We start from the raw sequence: 20,012 nt of genomic DNA, 5'->3' as shown, positions 1-20,012 counted from the left end.
CAGAGATAATGGCTATGTTGAGTTTTTTTTTTTTTTTTGTAATTACTTTATTTGTACAGGCTCAATCGAATAAACTTTACAGAGCCGAGTTATCTTTTGCGTTATACATTGTTACTGTCTTATATTTAAAGTTAAAGGAACTGGACCGAGTACTCGCGGTCGTCTCGAGGTTAGTGGAGGTTTACAATTTTTTGGATGGGAAAAGGGAAGAAGGAGGTTTTAAATGTGGTTTACGATATAACTATTTAATTAATCCTAAAGCATGAAATTATTTCTATTCATCTTGAAAACAAACATTGAAAAAAAAACCCCCAGACGTACAAAACACAAACTAAACACAAGGTTAATCAAACTTACAATCTAAGGTTAATATCCTTAAAGTAAACATATATGAGTTTCATAAACTCCAGATCGCGTCTAGCCAAAATATCCCGAACTGGAACATTAGGTTGTCTACCTCGAGCCCGAATGGAATCATAAAAATGTGATCTGACTCCACGATACTCCACACAAGACCAAAGGATGTGATCAGCGTCCTGGTAACCTTGTCCACATTCACAGAGATTGCTGTCTCCCAACCCCACACGGAACAAGTGAGCGTTTAGACAATAGTGATTGGACATGAGACGAGACATCACGCGTATGAAGTCTCGACTCAAGTCCAACCCTTTGAACCATGCAAACTTCGACACCTTAGGGATAATTGAATGTAGCCATCGTCCCAAGCTCCCTTCACTCCATTGATGTTGCCAGCTAACGAGCGACTGCTGACGATAAATAGAGAAAAATTCACTATAGGCGATCTGTCGATCATAAATGTCGCCTTCCATAGCGCCCACCCTCGCAAGTGAATCCGCCTTCTCATTGCCCAAAATCGAGCAATGCGAAGGGACCCACGCGAAGGTGATGATGAAAGAGCGCACGGATAAAGTACTAAGCAGTTCTCGTATTTTCAAGAGAAAATACGAGAAGTGCTTTACCGGCCTAATGGAACGGATAGCCTCGACAGAACTGAGACTATCCGTAAAAATAAAGTAGTGGGCTGGAAGAAGTGAAGCAATAGTTTCCAAAGTGTAGTGAATTGCTGCCAGTTCAGCCACATACACAGAACAAGGAGCTTCAAGTTTTCGAGAGGCGCTATGAAATTCATTAAATACACCAAAACCAGCGGACTCTTCTATTAGAGATCCATCTGTGAAAAACGTTCTTGCAGAATCAACATGGCCAAACTTTGCAGCGTATAATGACGGAGCAATCATAGGACGATGATGCTCTGGAATTCCGCGGATTTCCTGCGTCATAGATAAATCAAAATTCACTGAATTGCCGAAATCGGAGAAGACTACACGATTGGGAATATTTCTTGAAGGGCTGACATCCTGTGTTAAATATAGGTAGTACAAAGTCATAAAACATGTTTGAGGATTTAGCTCCAGAAGCTTCTCAAAGTTTTCGATCACCAGTGGGTTCATTACTTCGCAACGAGTGAGGAGCCTCAAAGATAACTCTGAAAAACGGACGGATAGTGGTAACATGCCCGCCAGCACTTCGAGACTCATAGTATGAGTCGAGTGCATGCATCCTAACGCGATACGAAGACAACGATACTGGATCCGTTCCAGCTTGATGATGTGCGTTTTAGCTGCCGACTGGAAGCAAAAACTGCCGTACTCTAAAACCGATAAAATCGTTGTCCGGTACAACGTCAGAAGATCTTGTGGATGGGCTCCCCACCACGTTCCGGTAATTGATCGAAGGAAATTGATCCTTAGTTGGCATTTTCTTCTCAGATACTCAATGTGGGATCTCCAGGTGCATTTGGAATCGAACCAGACCCCAAGATATTTAAAAGACATGGAATGAGTGATCGGTTTACCCAAAAGTTGAAGCTTCGGTTGTGCTGGGCTATGCTTCCTAGAAAAAACGACCAACTCAGTTTTCTCCGTGGAGAATTCGATACCTAGCTGAATAGCCCAAGTAGACAAATTGTCCAAGGTATCCTGTAAGGGTCCTTGCAGGTCAACCTCTTTTGGCCCTGTGATAGACACTACGCCATCATCTGCAAGTTGTCTCAACGTGCAATTGTCACTAAGACAATTGTCAATTTCTCTAACGTAGAAATTGTACAAAAGGGGGCTTAAACATGAGCCTTGGGGGAGACCCATGTAGCTAAATCGAAAAGCTGCAGAGTTTCCATGAGAAAAGCTCATATGTTTTTCTGACAGCAAATTGTACAAAAAATTATTCATTAATGGAGACAATCCACAAGCGTGGAGTTTCTCTGAAAGAACTTCAACGGATACTGAATCAAAAGCCCCCTTGATATCCAAGAACACAGAAGCCATTTGCTCTTTCTTAGCAAAAGCCAACTGAATTTCCGAGGAAAGCAACGGGAGACAGTCGTTCGTTCCCTTACCCCTACGGAAACCAAATTGAGTATCTGAAAGAAGGTGGTTCGTCTCAACCCATTTGTCGAGGCGAAAAAGGATCATTTTCTCCATCAATTTCCGAATACACGACAGCATCGCGATGGGCCGATACGAATTGTGATCCGACGCGGGTTTATCAGGCTTTTTAATGGCTATCACCCTCACTCGTCTCCAATCGTCGGGAACAATATTGAGCTCCAAGAACTGATTGTACAAGTTCAACATGCGCCTCTTAGCGACGTCTGGGAGGTTTTTCAGCAAGTTGAATTTGATTCTATCAGATCCCGGGGCAGAATTGCCACACGAAAGGAGAGCGAGTGAAAGTTCGACCATTGAAAAAGGCTGACTGATTTCGTCTACCGAATTCGCGGTTTCGTGAGGAATAAACTGCGACGGCACGGAATCTGGACACACTTTTCGCGCGAATTTAAGAATCCATTGATCCGAGCATTCCTCGCTTTCGTTGTTAGTAGACCGGTTACGCATTCTTCGCGCCGTACTCCAAAGCGTATTCATAGACGTTTCGCGCGACAATCCGTCTACAAACTGCCGCCAGTAACCCCGTTTTTTGGCCTTGATGAGGCTCTTGAGTTGGCGTTCAAGAGATGTGTATGCGTCGAAATGCTCACGTGTTCCGCGTTTCCGAAAAAGTTTAAACGCGTCGGACTTTTTACGGTAAACCTCCGTGCATTGTTGATCCCACCAGAGCGACGGTGTTTTCTTACGAATTGACGATCGCGGCACCGGTCGTGTTTGAGCTTGAAGTGCGCTGTCGACGATGAGATTAGAGAGGAAATTATATTCCTCCAACGGCGGAAGCTCTTCCACTGACGATACTGTATCGTCTATCGCGGATTGGAACTTAGTCCAATCGATGTTACGGGTTAGATCATACGCGACGTTAACGGATTCTGACGAGTTGAACCCACTGGCAATCGAAATTTTGATCGGCAAATGATCACTACCGTGCGGATCCTGGATTACATGCCAAGTGCAATCCAACGATAGTGAATTGGAGCAAAAGGTGAGGTCTAATCTGCTACCATTCGAGGATGGACCAGCCAAACGTGTTACTTCTCCATTGTTAAGGATTGTCATGTTGAAGTTGTCGCAGAGATCATAAATCAAAGTAGAACGGTTATCATCGTACAGCTCCCCCCAGCCTGTACCGTGGGAGTTAAAATCTCCCATGATCAACCATGGAGCGGGAAGTACCGCACATATGTCGAAAAGTTGTTTGCGATTAACAGAGACTCTAGGAGCAATATATACAGAAGCAATACAAAGGCTCTTACCTTTAATGGTAGCCTGACATGCGACAACTTCAATACCGGGGAATTCGGGAAGATTCACTCTATAGAAGAAATGGCACTTTTTGATCCCCAAAAGTACCCCTCCTCCACGTGAATCCTCACGATCCAATCGAATAATGTTAAAATCGTAAAAAGGGAGATCAATTTCTGAAGAGAGCCATGTTTCACAGAGGGCAAATGCATCGCAATTATTGTTATGGACTAAATACTTGAACGAATCTAATTTCGGAATAAGACTTCGACAATTCCACTGTAGAACAGTGATCAAATCCCCGACCTCGTTTGGAAAATTATCCATCGAAGGAGATGATAGCTGCAAGAAGGGGCCATTTTGAAGTCAATTGCTTCAAGAAGGATTTCACAGTGGGAAGCAATGTGAGGACAATGCTTTTCAGAGGATCAGAAATGTTGAGGTATTTGAGAATACCGTCCACAATGTCATCAAATGAGAACAACCCAGATGAAGAAGGGGTTTCTGTTCTTAAAATTGGGGCATCAGGGGTTTTGGATGTCCCCGGAAGTGGTGGAAAATCCTGGGTATAGTCAGTTCTGCGGAATCCAGGAGGAGTAGAAGTCTCCTTTTTTCCACCACTCCTTGATTTAGGCAAGCTGATTTGGGGTTCTTTATTTGCAACAATCCGCGAACGGATGCGCTTTCGTTTCCGTGCAGAACCTTCCGGAAAACTGAAAGAAGTTCCCTCCTCAGCCAAGTCAGAGTCAGTCTCGTCATCTGACAAAAGAGAAAAGGGATTTTTGTCATTGGTCGATGGCGTGGCTGTCTTAAGCATTTCTGCAAAAGACCGCCTGGAACGTTCCTTAAGGGAGCGTTTCATTTTGTCCCCGAGCTGTTTGTACGCCGGGCACGACGAGAGAGCATGAGGAGGAGTTCCGTTGCAGTACACGCATTTTGGTGCAGTAGCTGCGCAGGCGCCATCCTCATGCTTCTCCCCGCATTTGGAGCAGCGTGCCTTGTTGCCGCAGTGGGAGGCCGTATGTCCCAACCGCTTACAATGCTGGCAGTTCATGACCCGAGGTACAAACAACCGCACAGGAAGACGAAGTTTTCCCAGCTCGATGTATTGAGGAAGGGCAGATCCAGAAAAGGTCACCCGAAACGAGTCTGTAGGGGTAAAACTCTTTTTACCCTCGCTGAGCGATACTGACTTCATTCTATGAACGGCCAGTATCTTTACCGGAGGAAGCAAGGGGTTCTTGAATCGGCCAACCGCTTGCTTCTCCAGTATCTCGGGGTTCAGACTCGCCTCAGTGACCACGCCTTCGATCTCCACATCAGAGGCTGGAATGTACACCCTATATTCCAGTGTGAAAAATTGGGAAACAGCAATTTCATTGGCCTGTTTCAGGTTAGCGACGGTCACACGAAGTTTGTTGTGCCTAACCTTCGTTATTTCGGTCACGGCAGAGAATCGCTTTGTCAGATCATCAGATATCTGAACAACATTCAAGGGTTTGTTTTTGGGCTGAAAATAGACAACCCATGGGCCAGTCGAGTCATTCGGGTAGGCCCGCAATCTGGTGCTTTTCTCAGCCTGCCCATCGACAGACTGAGACGACGAACCAGGGATGACATCATCATTCTTCTGAGATGAATGGTCATCCATGTCGTCTTCTGACAAAACATCCATTTTGTTCAACTAGTGGGAGCGCAAAACGCTCTCCCACTGAACGCACAGACACAATACACAGAAAACACTACAAACACAGAAATACAAAATGAAAATTTAACTAATGGGGGAGTAAAAGAAACAAGAAAAAAACAAAAACTTATCTGATAATCCTATACTACTACCACCGAGCGTTATATGTGTAGGCGTTTACACAGATGGCTGGGAAGCGACGCGCAGCGTGGATGACCTTCGCTGTGGTGCACTTGATCGGGGCGCGGCACTCAGCGCACACAGGCGCACGATGAATGATAAACGATATAGATGTAGAAACGGGTGCTCACACTCGATGATGATGATACGTGAGCGGGTATGCGTAAGCGCGTATGCGTGACCACGCAACGATGATGCCCAAATTTGTTTGCGAATTTTCAATAGCACGGATTAATCTTTCCGAAAATGACACTTTCTACTAAAAAAACTCACTTTTCGATCAATTTACCGGGAACTATGCCAGGAGTCACTTAGTGAGAAAAAAACTGATAAATTATATCAAGCGAATACCGAAAAAACTTCCAAAACAACGGAGCGCGAAACAAGTCGACCGTACTTCTTGCTAGGACGCAGTGGGATGCCTATGTTGAGTTGGTTGCATATGTTATGATAGTGTTGTAAATTTGTACTAGTGCTTACTTTTTTGTATAATTTGTGTGCTTTCTGCTTTTTGTTCTTCAAATGTTTTAGTTGTGGATTGAACGAAACTAGCAGTTAGTTGTTTTGTGTTCACCTTCTTCCTTTTGTTGGTACGGTTTCTGAAATTAGGTTCTGAACAATTCTCGATGAACATTTCAAATGGTCCTATCTGCTTTGATCGATTCTCTTCATCGACTTTCTCTTTCGTCAATAACTCAGCTGCAAAACCTTTCCCTGTTGTATTTGACGTTGTGGACGCTAGATAAGAACCTCCTTTATCAAACTATGTGGTAGAATTAACACGAAATCTGTTTGCATAGCAGTGGTTATGAAAAGAGAAAGTCGATTAAGACTAAGAGAATCGATCAAAGCAGATAGGACCATTTGAAATGTTCATCGAGAATTGAATGAAATCTGCCAACATCAGTGTCGACATTTCCTTCAATACTTATTATATTTTGATAATTAATTGTGCATAGTCTACGTTTGGCTTCTTTGTAATTTGCTTTATGATATTCCGGCACTTCCTCGAACTCCCAGTCGCTGGGGGAAGAAGTATTTTGTATGAAGATTGAATATTCAATTGCTGAGTGAAACACTTAATTTTTCCATAAAAGTGATAAAGTCTGGATCGTGCAAAAATTGGTCAACCTCAAATTAGTGTATTTCTGTTAAAAATTCATAAAAAATCTGAAATGCTGCATTTGGAAGTTGAGTGAATATACAATGGTTGCTATGATGAGTTTTCACCGTTTGCTCTCCAGTTTTCAAAATGACGTCCAAGCAAGAGGAGCAGCGTGTCAAAATTTTGCTCGCGCAGCAAGAGAATCTGACGTTCTCATACGCCAAGTTGGCAAAATTGCTGGATGTGGCCAAATCGACCGTGACAAACGTTTTAAAAGTTTTCGGGGAGCGTCTGTCGACCGCCAGGAAGTCTGGAAGTGGCGGCAATCGTAATTCGGACATGGTAGCGACGACGAAGAAGGTGGCGGTGAAATATAAGCGAAATCTTAACCTTAACCTTAAATCTTAACCTCTCCATCTGGGATGTCACTGGCAAGCTCAATGTCTCCCATACTACTGTGCAGCGGGCCAAGAAACGAGCCGGGTTGTCGACGTTTAAGAAGGTGAAGGTGGCGAACCGAGATTACAAACAAAACACGTCGGCAACATTTTTTGTTTGACCAATTTTTGCGCGTTCCAGTCTTTAATGATGTACACACTTCAGTACAATTTGATATTTTGTCAAAGAGAAATTGTTATGTTTCGTCATCACCTACGATTGGAAGCAAAAAATATTCGGTTTCAATGTCTGTGATAAAGTCTGCATTGCGTTAGTTGAAGTCGCCATACATATGCAGTTTCCATATTTGACATAGTAGTTTCGACAATTTGGAAAAAATATTCAAAAGAATGTTTGTTCGCATGTTCAGGTGGGAAATACACAGAAGTAAACATGTGTTTCATCAGCAATAAGTGCTTTAGTCCAGATATGTTCAAATTCTTTGTGCTTATTAGTTTGCATTTCTTCGATAGTAAAGTCTGCATTTCTTTGGAAGTAAAGTCTGAATTGATGGCAATGAGAACTGCACCACTTTTTCTTACAAAGATGCAGATTTCGGTCGTGCCGGAATATATTATTTCCAAAAATGTCTTCGCTTCTTACGCTTTCGTCCCAGCTAGTAGAGACCAGTATCACATTAGACACATCTGGACAAGTTCTGGTCCACCTTGGGTAGTTACCAGTTCATTGAAACCCTTCATTCAACACATTAAATCATTACGTAAGAAGGGTCAGATCTCACCATAGGTGGATTAATTTAGATGTTGTTTGTTCCATTTTGTTCCTCTAACTGATGGTTAGGTTTGGATCCCAGAGTAAATGGTTTGAATCCTGGTTGTAACTTTTTTATTTGCCTTTTGCTACTTTTCTACTGCATTCGCAGCTGGGAGCAAATTCTAAAGCTTCTCATTTAAAGAGCACATTGAGGAAAATAACTTTTATCTAAGCGCACCACTCTTTCTCCGTTTCGTTTTGTGTTTGCCTTAATGTGAAATCGTGTAATCGTTCTCTTCAATTTGATAAGATTTGCTCTTTGCGCTCAATTTGTGAGGAAATAACAAACCTGGTGCCCATTTGAAGCCCCGTTGAAAAAAGTATGGGCCAGCAGGGTTGAGATTTGACAGACTTTCGCGCGATATAGACCAAATTGTTTTTCACATAGCCACTGATTGACATGATCCTCAAAAAAACCTTTGTCTAATTCTTATTAATTTTTCGTCAATGACAAAGATTCACCTGGTAACAAAAAGTGTAATTTCGTGCATTTTAAGTCACATTATTGTTATCCAAGCAGTTCAGGACGTATGTACATGCTTGTTCACTTTAACGTGATTCCTTAAAGTGGCTGATATGCCTTATCACTTCAAATTTTCTCTGCAAGAAACGTGGAGTTCCAGCTTCATAGTTGTATGTATTGTGAGAACTGTTATTTGCCCTCTTGAAATTTCGAGGTGATAATGAGATAAATCAGAGGGGTTTCCACAGCGATTCACCTTAACGGCTCCATGTAATTGTTTTGCTCAAGTCATTTAATTTCGTTTCAAAATCTGCACATGTTCGTCACTGAGAGCATTGTCACTGAAAATTGGCATGATTTGCTTTGACGATGGGTGTCGCATGATGAGTGTTGTTTCAATTCAGGAACTGGCCACTTCGATGGGAGCACCCGGATCACATCTGAATTTGGCCAATGTGGTCCTGGGCATTCAATATGACCATGATTGTTCTTGTTTCCGAATTCCCATGTGATTTGAGGCTGAAAATGAACTAGCTTTTGGCTAAAAATCTCGTCAATAAAGTATTTAAAAAAGTGAAGCATGATTGGTTTTGGTTCAAGTCAGGTGATCAATTATACTTCTAATTGATTTTCAACTTCTTATCTGTCCTTTGTTCAGTTGGATTGAACGATAATCTATATAGGGGAAATGGCTCTAATGTTGACCTATGGATCTAAGATTGGGCCCATCCTTAAAAATTTGATATTTATCTATTTTATCTAGTAGACGAAAGCGTCATTGGGACGGTACTAACGCATATTTTTGGTCACTATTGAAAATTTAGTCGATTGCTGAATTTATGTATGGGCCCAAATTAGGAACATTTAGGTCGACATTACATCCATTTCCTCTACAATACATGTTGGCTATAGAATACGTAATTAATCTTCTTGAAATTAATTTCTACATTCTTTTATAGATTAGCAGATCAATCTCAGAGGTTGGTGCTAACTGTCATGACCTGATTTTCAATCAACAGCGCTACGCAAAAAATCTCTAATCGTTCATTTCATTTCATCTTTAGATAGGGATATATAGCTATTGTTTGCCTGTATTTTCAACTGTTACCGACTAAAGAATTAATACTAACTTATGATTATCGTTTCACGTTTGCTGTACAAACTACGCAGAAGATGTCAGGTACTATACGTTTAATTGATTTCAACTAATAGTTCAGAGGAAATAAAGCTTTTTAAGTAATTAGAGTAGGCTAACCATGCAGTGATGAGTTCAGTGCAACAAAACAAAACCTTCGGGCTCAATGTGATGTAGAGGTAGCTATACAAAAGAACTATTGCCAATCCAGAGAAAAATTAGTATCGCATTTGACAACCGCAGCACTGGATTGGCAATAATAAACAAACATGGACACGGAAACAGAAGCTAGGTGCAATATATGCGGGTAGGTAGGGACAAAACGTTACCAGGATTGCTTGGTAGACTCGAGCTTCAAACATATTTTGCTGAGTGAAAATTTCAGAGATTAGTTTTGGCTTCATTGGTTACTTGCAAGATGGTTTCTGGGTTACGTGAGTCATACGGCACTCCTTAGTACCCTTGGTTGGATTCCTTCCGTAAAGGGAGTAAACTTAAACTTCCAGGGCACCTAAGTTTGGGTCCAGGAGGTAGTCGACTCATACGAAAAGAACACGCGAAGCAAAACTGAATAGGATGAAAACCAACAGCAGCAGCAAGTAAAAGAAACACTTCACAACCTGTAGACAAACTGATCTCATTTTGAATCCTTCACTGGTAATTGATAATAGTATCCGCCTTTGTTGAATGGGGACGACTTCACTTGTTCTTCTTATTGTTCCTTAGTGTTGGTCACAAGGAAACGCAGTAATTAATCTCTGGCGTCTGTGATTTGATTTGGTTTTTTTAGTAGTACTTTAAAAACAAATTTGCAAGAATTACCGATCATTTCAATCGTTATCGAACAGTCGTTGCCACACAGATTACAATTAACACTATTTAAACTCTTTTCTCGATCAATGCAAATAAAAACACAAGCACTTTCTTCGCTATGACTAAACGCTACGCCAAAACAAATTTTGTTAATATTATTTTCATGAGATGTCAAATTTGAAAAATTGATGCGGTTTGACAGTTCAAGCGCGCGTGCTATAATTTTTTATGGCTGTGTGTACCTCAATCTAGTACTTCATACACGGTTATTGAGAACAGCCCAGAGAGGGAGAGTCACTTCTAGCTTCTACTACTTCTACTCAGTTTATGAGAATTTTTTTTAAATACAAGCACTGAGTTCCTGTAGGTTCCATAAAAGTGACTCTCTCTCTCTTTGGTTCCAAACATCAACAAACCATCGTTGCTTATGGCTTTGTATGCTATACTATAGTTGTTTGGAGCCAGTTTTGCGAGGTATGCGACGATTATTCATATTTGACAGTCATCTCCCCCTCCCAGGCCCCTGCCACAAATGGCTTCGAGAATACACATATCCATCGGTAATCAATCGTGTTTTAATTATAATTATAAAACCTATAGAGTGGGTCTAGTATAAGAGAGGAGTGAATTCCAAACAAACTGACTTGGTAGGTGTTTTCTAGCAACACTGTCAATGTAATCAAGATAGCCCTAAATAAAATTTACCATAAACGAACGATAACCCAAATAATTGAACTATTCCATAAATTCTTTGGCTGCTATACCGAACACGTCGTTAGGAAAATTAACCATAACATTTTTGTTTAGGGAGGCGCTTTACGATTGGCTCTGACTTTGACAGTTCATTTGGCTCAAAACCAGCCAGTCCGCTCTTCTGTTATAGTAGATTCTCTCTAGTCTTAATGACTTCTCTATTTGTTATAAGATTTTTTTATAAATGTTAAAAATTCCTTAATAAGATTCTAATGTTTTTTATAAGATCTTCCATTGAATGCTATCACTACACGTCCATGTCCAACGCCTGCTTAAGCCTACATTAATTAGACCTGCATAAACACTTTAATGGTGGTAAACTCCAACTCGGATTAACTTTTAATACCGTTCCTGTTTAGATGATCTGCAAAAAAATTTGCTTAGAGTCGTATTGAATAACTCTGATGTTGACATCAAAGCAGCCAAACATTCTTGATCTGGATTTAATCCAAGAATAATACCGGTTTGAGCGGATAGAAGAAAGCAACTGGCAGCCTAGTGTGATGAGAGCATTGAGCGTTCTGCTAAACGTTATCGATTTTAACAGCGAGGTAGAAATGTCTTGCAAGAACCTAATCTTTAACAAATTATATTTTATTTAAGGAAATTGAAATATAATGCAATCCATCTGATTAAATTTAAAATTATTTACATTTATGCAAGCCTTCAGAAAACAAAACGGACATAGCATTGTGAGTAGCTGAAAGGATCGCCCAATCATGTGTGTCTCTGCTTTCCTGTTTTATAGCGAAGTCTAATTAGAGGTACCAGGCAGCGTTGCCAGATATACCGATTTATCGGTATTTATGCCGATTTCCAAACTAGATACCGATACACAGAATACCGATTTTTAAGATTTTATACCGATTTATACCGTTTTTTATAAAGAATCAAAATTATTATCATAGAGGTAACTCTAAGACAAAAAGGTCCCGAAATAACGTACTCAACTTTTTGGCTCAGCTCTGGTACTCGCTTCGGTCCCAAGCTAAACGATTCACCCCTCGAAACATAGGAAAAACCAATAACCCCTCATTTTATCTGTCAAACTTTTAAAGCGAATCAAAACAAACATTGTGTAGTACTAGAATTTCGACTAGAATGGGGTACGTTAATCGTTTGCTTGGGACCAATAGGCTAGTCAAGTAGTGAGCCAATTTAAAATCGTTAGTTTCGTATTGATTGTTGCTATAGCTTCATACTCTTTCGACTAATGTTTTCATTTCCTCACCGTTTTTGGCTGCCCATCAATCGAGAAATAGTCGATGGCTCTTTCCGGTAATTTTAAACATTATTTCACTTCCGGAAGTTTTTATTCATTTTTAAACTTCCTGAAGTTTCATCCAACAGAATTTTCTTCCACCTAACTTTGGAAGCTTCTTCAGCCTTCGCTCGAATTATTGTTTCATCTTCTCCCGCCAGTTTTTTTTTTAACTTTCCCGGAGCTTCAAGGATGCTATCAGATTTTTATTGCGGATCCACTAACTGCATGCACATTTAAGAAGTTCTGAAACTTCAGAAAAGTCCAGGCGTTAGTATAAGTTTCGATAAATTAAAGACAGTTCATTAACTTCTGTTAAAATTTGAAAACCAGGAATTTTCAGAAAAGTCCAGTGAGCTCCAGTGAACTTAAGGAAACATCATACATATTTTGGAAACTTCACGAGTCCAAAGAAATTTAATGGTTTTCAGGAACTTTAGTGAAGTTCAGAGAACATCAGGATTGATAAATTAATTTCAATGAAATTGCTGATATTATAAAGGAGTTCCGAGAAACTCAGGCAATTTCCGAAAACTTCAGCAATGTCCTGCAAATTTAGGAAACGTAAGAAAAGTTACATGAACATTAGATCATTGTGAGAACATTTTATGGGAAGTTCTATGCTTTTTAATGGCAGTGTCGATAACTTTTAAAAATTAAAAAATTGGGAAGATCAGAGAACTTCAATGTTGATGTTACAATAAATTCAAGAAAATTGTGAGAGCACTTAAGAGATTTCGTAATCTTCAAGAAAGTCCAGAGATCTTCTAAGATGATTAGGGATATTCCGGCAGTCTTATTATAATCAGGGAAGTTCCGAGCGCTTCGAGGATGGCCAGAGAACTCCAAAACAGCCTCTAATTTCAGGAAAATTACAAGAACTTTATTATGGAATATTCTGAAGTGTATTTCAGGAATGTTCTGAAAACTTCAGGGAAATTTCTGAGTCTTCAGGGATGTTTTTTGAATATCAGGAAAATTTTCTGGATCATTAGAACATCCTCCAGGAATCTCTTTCTTCCAGAATTATGTCCTTGTTTCTTTCGACTGTTCCGTAAGCGTTCTGGCTTCCGATTTTCTTGAGATGTTTCTTCCAATCTACATTAGGAAGTTTCTGCCAGCGTATCCAGAAAGTTTATTTCATCTTCTCAAGGAAGTTCAATTAATTCTCCCAGACATTTCTTTCGTCTTCTTCTGGAAGCCAAAGGTTTTTTTGTTCGACTTCTATTGGAAGGTTTTTCCGAGCATCCTCTGTATTTCTCTGGAAATGGCTACTTCTGGAAATTTACTTCCGATTTCCGAAACTTTTTTGGCTTCCTTTCGATTTTACATCCGATTTATTTCCGATAGTTTATTTAAATTTTCGCCACAAGTTTCTCAATTCGTGTCTCGGAAGTTTCCCAGAGGTTTTTCCAGCTTTTCTCTAACTTCATCCAGGAGAGCTTCTTTCGTCTTTCTCTTGATGTTTTTTCAGCTCCATTCAGAAGCTCATTCAAACATTCCCCGGAGTTTTCTTCTGGAATTTTCCGATCATAGTTCAAAAGCTAAAATGTTGCTTTGATTAACGGCTTTCTCACTCTTAAAACACTGCAACGACTACGATGTAATCTGCCCGAAATTTCGGCCATAGTTTGTGGCTTTTTTCAAGGAAAAATATTGTTTGTCGTTATTGTCAATAGTTTAGTCGTTGTTGTGGCTGATTTTCCATATTTTGGTTTCAATTAATGATATTTAATTGAAAAAAAAAACACTACTTGGTCACAATTTTGATCAGCACTTGAGTGCAACGATATTAAAAAAAAATAAATTAAAAAATTAGAGAGTGTTTTAAGACTGAGAAAGCCGTCAAACAAGGCAATTCCCCTCAAATCACTGTCGTCACCATGGTTAAAATTGTCGCTTTCAAAAACGGCAAAAAAATACCGATTTTTTAACACCTTTGATACCGATAAGCTTTAAAACAATCTGGCAACGCTTGCTTCCATTGCAGCAATGGACGCAAAATGTGGTCAGCACTCACACATTCATTACGAAACGGTTGCTTTCCAAAGTCGACGACGCATCGACTGAAAGAACTGCTGATGAAGAACAATGAGGAGGACCACAAAATCAGCGTTGCTAGACATACCAATTAATCGGTATTTATACCGATCTCCGAACTAGATACCATTATACAGATAAGATCCCTCTGAATACCGATTTTTGAAATTGTATACCGATTTGAACCGATATTTTAAATGATCAAAATTATTATTGCCTACCCGCTCTCGAATTTTGGAGAAAATTACTTTTAGAGACTTGTATCTTTTTGAATAACCTAAAATTTTGGAGCCCTCAAAATTCTTAAAAAATCATCTTTGGAAATGTCATATGCTTGATACTCTTTTGACTAATGTTTCCATTTCTTCACCGTTTTTGGCTACCCATGAATCGACGTCAATGGGTCTTTCCGGTTATTCCTAGGGAATCGCGAAATACTTTTTAAACATTATTTAACTTCCTAAAGGTTTTGTTAATTTTTTACTTCTTGAATTTTCTTCCAACTTTCACCTGGAATTTTCTTACACCATAACTTTGTTTCGATTCCTTCCGAAAACTTATTTCAACTTCCCTTGGAAGCTTCTTCAGCCATCGCTCGAGTGGTTCTTCCGTCTTCTCCCACCAGTTTTTATTTTCAACTTTCCCTGATCTTCAGGGATGTTTCCAGATTTTTATTGCGGATTCACACTAGCTGCAGGAACTTTTAAGGAGTTATTATTATTATTTAGCTTTATTTAGGAGGCTTTCAGCCTTAGGCTGGTTCGCCTCCATTTTAAGAAGTTCTGAAACTTCAGAAAAGTCTAATTCAAGATAGTTTCATTGTCTTCTGTTCAAATTCCAGAACCCGAAAATTTCAGGAAAGTCCAGCGAACTCCAGTGAATTTATGAATACATCAGAAATATTATGGAAACTTCACAAGTTCAAAGAACTCCAGGGAAATTTAATGGTTTTCAGGAAAGTTTCATTTGTTTCAGAGAATTGAGAGAACTTTAGGGAAGCTCCATGAACATCAGGGCAGATCAATTAATTTCAAGGAAATGCTGATATTTTAAAGGATTTCCGAGAAACTCAGGCAATGTTCCACAAATTTAGGAAACGTAAGGAAAGTTACATGAACATTAGAACACTGTGAGAACATTTTATGGGAAGTTCCGTGCTTTTTAATGGTAGTGCCAAGAATTAAAATTTTAAAAATTGGGAAGATCAGAGATCTTCAATAATACAATAAATTCAAGAAAACTGTGAGAGCACTTGAAAGATTTCGTAATCTTCAAGAAGTCCAGATACCTTCAAAGATGATTATGAATATTCAGGTAGCCTCATTATAATCAGGGAAGTTCCGAAAACTTGGAGGATGATCAGAGAACTCTAAAACAGCTCCATTAACTTCAAGAAAATTACAAGAACTTTTAAGGAATTTCGTGGAATTATGGAATATTCCTAAGTGCATTTCAGGAACGTTCCGAAAACTTCAGGGGCATTGCGGGGTCTTTAGAGATGTTTTGTGAATATCAGTAAAATGTGCTGGATCATTATAATATCCCCCAGAAATCTCTATCTTCCGGAATTATGTCCTTGTTTCTTTCGACTGTTCCGTAGGCGCTCTGGCTTTGGAATTTCTCCAGAAGTTTCTAGCAATCTACCTTAGCTTCCGTCTTCTTCTGGAAGTGTGTCCATAGGCCATAGGTTTCCAACTTTTATTGGAAGGTTTTTCCGAACTTCATCTGGCTTCCTCTAGAACTGGCTACTTCTGGAATTTACTTCCATCTTCCGAAAATTTTCTGGCTTCCTTTGGATGTGACATCCGAATTTTGTTTCTTTGAATATTCACTAGAAGTTTCTAAATTCTTGTCTTGGTAGTTCCCGGATGTTTCTCTGGCTTTTTTTAGAACTAGTCTAGTCTAGTCTAGTCTACACATACACAGCCAGTACTTGAAAGAATCCTGGAAAATGATACATCTATCATTTTTCTTGTCATTATTAATGCCTGCTGCACATCAAGGATGTGAAACAAACAATAAAGCGGCCAGGCCTACTGTGTAGCGTTTAGTTAATTTTTGTGGAAGTGAATGTTTACCATGTCTACTTAATAAGTATAGACAGTGGTTAACATTTAATCCACAGGTAATCAAAGAGCGGGGACATACCGTACCAACCGCTCCGATGCAGGATTTGAAAATAGGCTATATAAATCGTTGGGAGTGACAGAGCTAAGAAAGTTAATGTACACTCCTTGGTTGTCCGATCTCCTGGGATGGAACACAGGTATTTACCCCTTGTGTTCGAGCGTACAGTCCTCCCTCCGTACAAGCGTGGACGGCACCGCCAACCCACTGCCATCCCTCAATCGATCCAGCCGACCTCAGTCGAAGGACAACAGAGAGCGGTGTGCGGACGTAACCTATACGGAGGGAATGCTGTATTCGCCTAGGTTATAGCGTCCTTGCTCGCTACCATTTTCTTCTAACGGTTGGGACCTGAGCACTAACTCTTGTCGTAGCCCTATATGGCATATGGTTATAGCGCCATTACTCGCTTTCTGAAAAGAGAAGAAAGGAAGGGAAGGAGAGGAAAAAAAACTTGGGAAAAGGAAATGCGGAATTCCTTTCCTCATTAGTATTTGTATCGTCAACTTTTATGAAAACTATATAAATCATTTTTCCTTGGTCAGAGGTATTTGAATAAGATTGTCTTATCATTTGTTATTCAAAATTTAATGTTATAATGATCAACATAGCTTTGGATTATCCAATATAAATCGGTAACACTGTCCTGCAACCGATGATTTTTCTAATCCGAAAACTAAAAGTTACGAAAAAGCACTGATGTCTTAATTAAGTTCCACTTTCACGCGACGTTCAATGGTTAAACAAGTAAACAAGTTATTAAAATGAAATCACGTTCCCGAAAGCAGTCAAGAATGTATCTTAAACCGGATCAAGCGTGCGCCCTATTTTTCTAAACATTCCGACGCGTTCCGCCCAATATCTATCAATTACGTTTTTCTACAATAATAGCCTGGGATAAATCCTAATTCGACCGACACGTGTTTGTTGAAAAATTATATTCTGCCTAATATCAGTAGTCAGTAGTCATTAGGAAACCTGTTACTATATTACCACATATGTATCCTTCTTTCATGAATTTGTTTTACGAACATGATCTAACACAACCTTTTTCTATGACAAAACTATATTCTGATAAAATTGGATCATTGCCTAGACCAACTATTGAAACTAAAGAACAAAACAATTGGCTACGTGTCTGGAATAATATTAACTTAAAGAACCTGAACTCAAATGAAAAATCTATTCTTTATTTACTTTATAATAGGAAAATTGATCACAGAGCTCATTTGTATCGCATAGGTATTGCTGACAACCCTAATTGCTTATCATGCGGATTCCTCGAAGATCTTGAGCATATATTTTGTAAACGTTTTTCGGTCAATCAGTCATGGAACTATTTTATTAGACATTTACTAAACAGATTTGATCCTCGTTTAATGCGCTTCTTAACCTTTTCCAGTTTGATAGCTCCAACCTTAGAACAGTTTAGCAGGGATGACAAAATTATGATTCTAAGAAAATTTGTTCAGTTTAGTCAATATATTTTGGAATCAGAACGACATATGATCTCCTTGCCTAGCTTCAAATTCTTCTTAGAAATAAATGCCTGTAATTAGTTAAGAATAGCTTAGCTTGTAAGACATGTTTATATGTTAGGAAGACAGAATAAAGATTTTATAAAAAAAAAACAGACTAATTTTGACACATTTGACTGATGCAATTTTTCATTCGTTCATTTATTGTATGTACTGTATGTATCTACAATCACACTCCTGTCTGGCAGTGGTATTATGTATAAAATCTACCTGTAACCATTTTTTTATGACGGCAAAAAGTTTGAACTCTGGAGTTCGAAGGTGATAGCTTTACCGTATACCCATTAGCCCACTTCAAGATCGCATGCTTCCGAAGATTTTGCTTACAATAAGCCCCGCTCCGGTACAGTATAGATGCTGATAATGTACTGAAACTTTCTATAAAACAGTAGCGCAAAATTTGATTGACGCGTATTTAATGATTTAAAAAAATATTTACGATAGAATTACCACAAAAATTAGTATCCAGAAAAGAACGGCACGGCTTAACAGGGTTTTCTCTGGCTTTTTTTAGAACTTTCCTCAAATTTTGTCCAGAAGAGCTTCTTTCTTCTTTCTCTGGATGTTCCTTCAGAAGCTAATTCAAACATTCCCTTTCAGAATTTTCCGATCATAGTCCAAAAGTTAAAATTTTCGCTCTTAAAACAGCTAAAATATAAAATACATTAAAATAGTAAATACCGATAAATACCGATTTTTTTTAAAACCTTTGATACCGATAAACTTTTAAACAATCTGGCAACGCTGGTGCAGGGTTGGTAGAAGTATATTTATTGAGTTCTCCAAGCAGAATCTCTCTCCCACGTGACGCGATGTGACTCACGGAAGAAATAATAATAAATAATAAGATTTTTTTGACTTGGTCGCGTCGTGTCGCGAATCGTGTCTACCCTGGCCACCACCGAACACTAATGCAGCGTATTACGCGAGACAGGAGGAAACTATAGCTTTACAGGCACAGAAAAAAAATTCTAAAATTACTGCTGATGTAAACACCCATGAGTGTAAACTAGAAATACTCAGAGGGAGAGATGGGCCGAGAGAATGTTTTGAGCCAAATGAACTGTCAAAATCTGAGCCAATCGAACATTCTAATTAGATTTTTACGAGGATTTCTAATTCTTACTAGAATAAATTTGAGAGTATTGCAATCGATCAGGAATTCAATCACCTTTATGTTTTGTGTGCTTCTCAAATTCAACTAGTTTTTGGAACCAAAAACGATATTCTAACTCTATTGATTAATTGATCTTCGTTGGTGAATGAATGGCACCAAGAAAGGTGCAAAATATTGCGATGCAATCAATTATTATTTTGCACGTAAATCGAATCAAAAATAAAAGTCATTTGAAATGCTAGCTTCTAGCAAGGGTTGCAAGATAATTTAGGAACAAATCCCTGCTGCCGAATTGTATTTTGTTTTCTCCGCCTATCTCTCCCTCTGAGTATTTCTAGTGTAAACCTGTAGCAGCTTGCAACAAATATTGCATACAAAAGTGGTCGTTTTCATACAATATTGGAAATATTTCATGAAAAATTCATTTAAGGTGTTTCCTTGTAGAGTCCATTTTTCCATCACACCTCGCAATTTCAAGAGCACACAACTCAAGATCTGCGAGGTTTATACATCTGCAAATTTCAGACATTGCTTGCTTCTCCACAGCAAACAATAAGTAGAAGTTTCAGCTACGTGCATTCACAAAAACCTTAATATTTTTACTTGTAACATTGCGAAGTGTGACACGAAAAAGGATGCTACAGGGAATCACCTTAATGACTATTTAGTTTTCACACTTACTTGAAAATACCCATTAATGTGTTAAAAAGATCCATTTTGAAGAAAAGTGGCTTAATTCGTAAATGAATGAATTTTTTACCCATTAATGGGTAACAGATACTCATTATTTTTGCGGCAAAATGACAGCTAAATCTATTGTCTTACTGTCAAATTTACGTCAACGCAACGCAAACGGATCTAATGTGAA

The 20,012-nt window shown here is 39.1% G+C and overlaps 1 protein-coding gene across 2 annotated transcripts in view; it reads right to left on the bottom strand.

Annotated features, from left to right (window-relative positions):
* Start1 (Steroidogenic acute regulatory protein-like) overlaps nt 1–10,288 on the bottom strand; it is a 44,464-nt gene extending 34,176 nt beyond the window's left edge. Inside the window, exon 1 of one of the 2 annotated variants that reach the window (XM_065229071.1) lies at nt 9,825–10,288. The gene's annotated coding sequence lies outside the window, so the exon portion shown is untranslated. The remainder of the gene's footprint in view (nt 1–9,824) is intronic. The other variant, XM_065229070.1, reaches the window with a different exon arrangement.
* Nucleotides 10,289–20,012: the final 9,724 nt, after the last annotated feature.

Source organism: Ochlerotatus camptorhynchus, unplaced genomic scaffold (genome assembly GCF_037179485.1).
Source record: "Ochlerotatus camptorhynchus isolate MF236.1 unplaced genomic scaffold, CSIRO-AGI_Acam_v1.1 ptg000307l, whole genome shotgun sequence".
Taxonomy (NCBI): domain Eukaryota; kingdom Metazoa; phylum Arthropoda; class Insecta; order Diptera; family Culicidae; genus Ochlerotatus; species Ochlerotatus camptorhynchus.
The sequence above is the reverse complement of the archived record's forward strand: the minus strand, read 5'-3'. Positions and strand labels throughout refer to the sequence as shown.